This window comes from Gopherus flavomarginatus, unplaced genomic scaffold, assembly GCF_025201925.1.
Source record: "Gopherus flavomarginatus isolate rGopFla2 unplaced genomic scaffold, rGopFla2.mat.asm mat_scaffold_34_arrow_ctg1, whole genome shotgun sequence".
In the NCBI taxonomy this organism is placed as follows: Eukaryota; Metazoa; Chordata; order Testudines; family Testudinidae; genus Gopherus; species Gopherus flavomarginatus.
In genome coordinates, this window is record NW_026115061.1 from 5,711,416 (window position 1) to 5,718,829 (window position 7,414).

Sequence of the window (7,414 nt, forward strand, 5' to 3'; positions counted from 1 at the left end):
CATAAGAAGCACTGAGAGGGACTCAGACTTTTCCTGTGGAGCCAGGGGTCCTATTACAAACTGCTCCCCGTCACAATTTCCAGATGGTAGCAGTTACTGACATCCAGCTGGGGTTTTTCCCTGCACTATCGCAATTTGCTACATCCACAGTTCCCCATGGGCCAAAGGCAGAAGCTCTGCTAGATGGAAGCACTGCCACCACAATGAGCTACACCTGTGAAGTCTGTTTTAAATTTGGGCACAAAACACATTCTAAGGTAATATAATTCTTTAAATTAGCAAAATCTTTTTTTCATTTGTGTCCAAATTTAAAATAGACTTTTCACAGGTGTAGCAAATTGTGACAGGAGGGGCTGCCATTCACCCGTTTCAAATAGCTACCCATGGAACACGTGCAGGTAGCAAAGTCTGACGGGGACCCCCATGTCAAAGTTAGACTCAGGACTCACAGTTTGTCAGACCACTCTGTTTTATTAGCACAGCGCTCTGCTAATAACATCCAGATAATGTGAGCACCATGCAAGACACAAACTCTCTTATTTATACAGATAAAAGGGCGAGCACTTAACAAGATAACAAAGGAAGCAGAATCTGATAAGTTTACCTGGGCTAGACATGCATATCTTATTTCCTTACTATTACCGATCTTCTGTTAACGTTTCACCATTAGCACCATTGTTTATGCCTAATGTTTCTTTTCCTGGCACCTGTATTTCAACATTTATTCCTGCTTAAAGGTTCATACAACATTTCTTTAATCCTTTCTATTTTTACAATATAATTCATTCGACTTTCACACCCTTCTGTCACAAATTACTTCCCCTGGACCACAAGATGGGCAACCCGCAAAATCAGTCAGCATTGAAATCACAGGATCACAAGGAATAAAGTTGTGCTATTACAAAAAACCAAAACTTCAATATTAAAGATACTAAATGACAAAAGAAACGTCATAGGAGAAACAGAAATAACACAGTTAACAAGAAATAATTAATTTGAATGAAACTACGTTCACAGTGGGTGACATGAACCAGATTTAGGCAACCCGAACAGCAGATAAGACAAACATATGAGCAGCTCTGAGGACATATGTAGATGTGTCCCCTGTATGGAAACTGACAAGGAATTTTGCAAATACCAAAAACAAAATTCTTACTTTTTGTTAAGGTGGAGTGTGTGTGCGTGAGCATGTGCATGTGCATGCACGTAGATGTGTGTGTTTGTGCATGAGTGTGTATGTGGGGGGCTCCTATGGGAATCATCTTATTGGTCTGTGGGGGAGGGCTCTTGCCATGACTAACGGCTGCTGGGCAGAGGGTTCAGTAGCAAGTTGTGCTGTGCAGAGGGGGCAGGGGGCACTGGGCAGAGGGGCGAAGGGCACGGGGTGCTGGATGGAGCGGGCAGGGTGCTGTGCAGAGGGGGCAGGGGGCACTGGGCAGAGGGGCGAAGGGCACGGGGTGCTGGATGGAGCGGGCAGGGTGCTGAGCACAGGGGGCAGGGGGCACTGGGCAGAGGGGCGAAGGGCACGGGGTGCTGGATGGAGGGGGCAGGGTGCTGAGCAGAGGGGGATGTTGCAGGGGGTCTCTGGGTGGGAGTGTCTGTCTGCACTGAGCAGCAGGGGCATTGCCCCATCTGGGCTATTGGCTTTCCCTGTTGTGGAGGCCACTGGGGTTGAGGAGGGGATCATGGGATTGATCAGAACCCAGCCCATTAGCTCAGCCCCAGAGATTCTGTGGACATGGCCCAGCCCTGCCCTCAGTCCCTGCTCTGGGGGGCTGGGAGGCTCCCCCTCTCTGGGCTGCTGCTGCCCTGACCAGCACAGCAGCGATCGGACCCTGCCACCTCCCCCCTCAGCCCCCAGCAGTAGCCTTCAGCACCAGCCCTGAGCCACCTAGAGCTTCCATGGAAACTCAGGAGGGAGGAGCTGGAGGAGGCCCTGGCTCTGACCCGTAAAGAGGAGGAGAACCACAGAGTGGCAGGTGGGTGTCCGGGTTTATTCCTCCCTGAGCCCTTCCCCTGCAGCGTTCCCAGGAATGACGAGGGGCCGTAAAGCTCCAGGATGAGGTTATGACCCTGCTCTGGTTGTTTGCCCCGTTGCACAGGCTTGGTGCCGGCCATGCGCAGCGCATGCCTCCAGCATTTGGGGAGGCCGGGCCTGAGTACCTGGATCATCCCCTGGCCTGGATTATTGCCCTGCCCACACTCCACTGCTGTCCTGCCCTATGTCCTGCTCCCACTCAGCCCCCTCCCCAGAGGCTCCCTGCTCACTGTTCACTTGCAGCGTGCTCCTCTCCCGCACCTCATAGGCTCCAACCCCTCAGGTGCCAACTCCAGCCCTGGAGCACCCATGGGGAAAATTTAGTGGGTGCTGTGCACCCACCGGCAGCCAAACTCCCCTCCCTGCCTCCTCCCTTGAGTGTGCCGTGTCCCTGCTCCTCTGCCTCCTTCCCAGCGCTTGGCACTGCCAAACAGCTGTTTGGTGGGGTAGCAAACTCTGCGAGGGACGGAGCGGGAAGGGCGTTCTCAGGGGAGGAGGCGTGGAAGAGGCAGAGGTGGTTATTTGAGGAAGGAGTTGGAATAGGGGCAGGGAAGGGGGTGGAGTCAGGGTGGGGCCAGGGGGTAGAGGGGGTCAAGCACCCACCGATGTGAGCAGAAGTTGGTGCCTATACCCCACCCCTTCTGCCTCCAGGCCTCTCGCCTGCCGCTGCTCCTTTCTGCCCTCTCCTGCCTTAAGGGTGAGTGACGGGGGCGGAGAGGAGCAAGTGACAGGACCCCCCACACAGCTGACGGGCAGCCAGTGGCGGGTGCTGCGGCTTCGGGGGAAGAGCTGGAGCGAGGGCTCCGGGCAGAGCGCAGGCTGCACTCCAAAGGCAGCAGGTCTACAGCATCCTCCAAGGGGAGGGACGCTGCATCCTGTCTGGGGAAGCTCAGCTCCCCTGGCCGATGATACCTGCCATCCAGGGTGCTAGCAGCATCAGGCTGTGTCTGGTGGGGATCTCAGCGCAGCAGCTCCTGTAGGCGGAGGAGGAGGGGCAGTTCCTGGCCCTTGTACAGTGGTGCAGACCCACCCCTGATATCTCTGAGAGGGGAAAATTCTCAATATTTGGTGCAGTGTTTTCACTATTCCATGGATCCTGTTTTCCTTCTGCAGATGGGGATGGTGTGTCGGCTGCTACAGCCATCAGTTTTCATTAGCCTCCATGACAAAGCTCTGCAGCTTCACTGCAGCCTGGAAGAAACAGATTGTTCCTCCTCGCTCTGTACCCACAGACACTGGAGCTGGGAGGATGATTTGCCCCCATGGGTGAAGTTCAGAGTCACTCAGCTGGCTGGACAGGGGGCATGCTGGGAGCTGAGCTTTTCTGAAGATCAAACCCAGTTGTGGGTGTGGAGCTGTGTGGAAAATCTGCCCAATCTGCATCTACATGGCATAAACAGATAACTGCAGGCTAGTCACTGAATAATACCCAGGGGTCTGGGTGGGCATGTACAGCCCATGCTGCTGTGGCTTCATGCCTACCAGTGTCCGAGCTAGCTAGAACAAAGATAACCTGAGTGTGTCTACACATGGTGCTGTCACATCTTCACTGCAGTGTGGACATCCCCTGAGTGAGCAGAGCGAAGGGCAGGTCAATGTCAAGCTAGGCAGCGCTCGGCCACTTTGCAGCCTCTGTTGCCATCACGTGGCCTTTTCATGCCAGTCACCTGCTACTGTTACTGTGACTTTACCTCTGATAGACACAGGACCAGGATTACAAAGGGTTTAAGCACCTAAGGAAGGAGAAAAGTACCTTGTGGGATTTACAATATCACCTGAGAAGGTCAGGCACCTAACTCCCACTGAACGTGAATAGGATTTAGCCACCTGGCTCACTTCGGACCGTTGATAAATCCCAGTAGGTGTCTGTCACCATCTTTTAATCCTGGCCCACAGATAACACAGAAGTTGGGCTGGAATCAGGGAACCCTGTTGTAGATCATAGGCTCTGTGTTATGCTGGGGTCAGACTAGAGGATCAGAATGGCTTTATCACTTTTTGGTTTTAAAACCTTTGTTTCTGTGCCCTGGCCTCTGGGTCTCTGCTTCTGAGTTGTGCTGGGCTCCAGGGTGTGAGGAAACAGATATGGATAAATCACCTTCCCACAGCATCAGTCCTTTAATGACAGCACAGCTCAAAGCCAGATATGCACAGCTCGTCTGCAGAGAGCAACAGGTTTGAGTCTAGTTCAATTGCAGAATGAGGGGTGAAAGGATTCTCAGATACCTGTGCCATTAGCTTCTAGATTCTGGTCTATAGATATTGACCAAAACATCCTAGTACTGAATGTGTCTTCTGTTGGGAGAAAATCCACAAAGGTCAGTACAGGAAGTTTGCGATTTCAATTAAATATTTTGGGAGATCAACATACAGAGGGAAATTAAGATGATGAATATGAATTACAATATGAACTGGTTAAGACCTTTACTATCAGTTTAATCAAATACTTACAGCTGATTGGAATTTTTACTTCAGCAGAGAAATATTTACTTTACACTGAAAGCCACAAATCTATTTTTTCTGCAGTTTTTGGTCAATGAAAACTATCCGCTGAAAACTGATTTTTTAAATCTCAAAACCAAAAAATTTGTTTTTTTTTTTAAATTTTCAGTTTTTTTACAAAACAATCCCAAAATATTTGAGAAAAGCAGAGAGATTCTGAGATTTGCTGTTGTTTAGCTAAAAAAAATTCTCCCTTAAAAAGAGCGCAGTGGAAAATTCCCAACCAGCCTTAAATGTTAAATGAATTGGAGAACATTAATATTGCCTGATAAGAGCCTGATTTCAAACCCATTTATTCTACTGCAGCTGTGTGATTTCTCTTTCAGAGGGAAAGTTGTGAAAAGGTGACATCTGAATAAACAGTAAAGTTGGCAGCGCACAGAATGTTTTCTACAGAAGAGCCCCTTTAAACCCTGGGTTAGAGTTGTACCAAGCAGACAAGGCCTGTCTATCCTGACCCCACTCAAGGACATACAGGAGCTCACTGGGAGTAGAATCCTCATCTCCTGGCCTAGCTCCACACTGTAAATGGTATAAATGGGTGTGCAGAACATAAACAGAGTAAAACATGAGGCTACACTTCCAAAGGGATTTAGGTGCCTAGTGGGCTTTTCAGAAGCACCTAGGAGCTCACAGCTCATTGATTCCAAGACCCTGATGCTTTTGAGAATCCCACTAGGTGCCTCAATACCTTTAAAAATCTGACCAACAGCTCCTCTCCGAAAGCCCTTACAGTCCTAGTAGGAAAGTAAAGATAATTTGAAACAGAGGAAGAAAAAGGAGAAATGACGGGTCCAAGGTCACACAGCAGGTCACTGGCAGAGACAAGAACAGAGCCCCAGTGTCCTGACAGCCAGTGTACCGCACAGCACAGAGTAAACAATACAGCGTTTACTACTAGTCAATTCTTAGATGCTGGCAGAAGTGCTGCTGGGAGTTGGTGCCATAAATCAGTTTGAGAGCAGGCAGCCGGCTGCCTAGGCATAGAGGTTGAGGTAGAAAAATTACAGATGAGCTGCTATTTATGATTCTGGTTGAATCTATGTCATATTACTCTGCAAAGGGGGAATCAGGCTGTTAGAATTTTAGTTTATCAGTTTCATATCCTAGTTGTGAGCTAGTTGGTGGTCGCAATAGAGGGACCTTCTTTGCAAGAATTGTTGGGTTTGGAGTGTGCTTTGCTCCATCTGCCTTTTATCGAGCAGTAGCAGGGCCAAATCCTCAGATGGGATAAAGTGATGCAGCTCCATTGACTTGAAATTTTCTGACCCAATAACAATAGTGTGGTAATGTGACTCATTGATTGTCAAAGGCGAGTAATACTAACAACACCTCGTCATTGTAAGGGATGAGTTCTGTGCACCTTTGACATTCATATAATAAGATATTAGGGAAAGGGGAATCAGGGACATTCCCACTATCTCTCTAATCCTGACCATTGTCCTTTTCATTCCCTCCATAGCCATCACACAATGTACTGAGGAAGAAAATGTCCAACCAAACCACTGTGACTGAATTCCTTCTCCTCGGATTCTCTGACGTTTGAGAGCTGCAGATTTTACACTTTGTGGGGTTTCTAGTGCTTTACCTGATATCCCTGCTGGGGAACCTTCTCATCATCACAGCCATAGCCCTTGTCCACCATCTTCACACCCCTATGTACTTCTTCCTGATGAATCTGTCCATCATAGACCTCGGCTCCATCTCTGTCACCATCCCCAAATCCATGGTCAATTCCATCATGAACAAAGGATTGATTTCTTATTCTGGATGTGTCACCCAGGTCTTTTTTTCTTTCTTCTTTGCTTCAGCAGATTTTGCCATACTGATCATCATGGCATATGATCGATACGTTGTCATATGCCAGCCATTGCACTATGAGACAGTGATGAACAGGAGAACTTGTGTCCAAATGGCATCCAGTGCCTGGATCGGTAGTATTCTCTACTCTGCACTGCACACCGGGAACACATTTGCAATATCTTTCTGTGGAGGCAACGTGGTGGATCAGTTCTTCTGTGAAATCCCCCAGCTCCTCAATCTCGCCTGCTCTGACTCATACCACTTTGAAGTTGAGTTTCTCATCTTTAGTGCTTAGCCTCCAGTTGCTTTGTTTTCATAATTGTGTCATATGTTCAGATCTTCAAAGCAGTGCTGAGAATCCCCTCTGACCAGGGCCGGCATAAAGCCTTCTCCACCTGCCTCTCTTACCTCTTTGTGGTCTCCTTGTTATTTTGTACTGCTGCCTTTGCCTACCTGAAACCCAGCTCCAGCTCAACCTCAGATCTGGATCTCGTGGTGGCTGTTCTCTATTCTGTGTTGCCACTAATGATGAATCTGATTATCTACAGCATGAGAAACAAAGAGATCAAAAGTGCTCTGAGTAAATGGATAAGTTGGAGGCTAATCACTAAGAACAAAATGTCCATATTTCTTCTTCAGTAGCAATTTCATTCTATGTTTCTTTATAAATATAATCAGCTGGTGACACTATTTCCTCCAGGAGAAAATACTGTGCAATCTGTTTATGTTGCAATAGGTATTTATACTAGTAAAAATACAGACAAACATGACTCAAGAATAAAAGGAGTTTCTATTCGTTTACAGCAATGTAAATAAGATTGTAACCTATCTATCGTATACTGCTACCAATCACCATGCTATCTGCACACATTGCCTATAATATCAGTAGAAACAGAGAAGTCCATAGTGAGGTCTCTGGCTCATCTTATATTTTGGGATAAAAACTCAGACTGAAGTATCAATGCTTTTGGTTTTTTATTTTTTTGGTTTGTGTGTGTGTGTGTGTGCATGTGTGTGTGTGTGTGTGTGTGTCAGAGTTTTAGCTTATTTTTGCTTAAGTGGTTGGTTGGT

At 47.8% G+C, this 7,414-nt stretch overlaps 1 pseudogene; it reads left to right on the forward strand.

The window, feature by feature from the left end:
- Positions 1–6,029: 6,029 nt before the first annotated feature.
- LOC127042198 (olfactory receptor 14A16-like) lies at positions 6,030–6,985 on the forward strand (annotated as a pseudogene).
- The last annotated feature ends 429 nt before the right edge of the window (positions 6,986–7,414 follow it).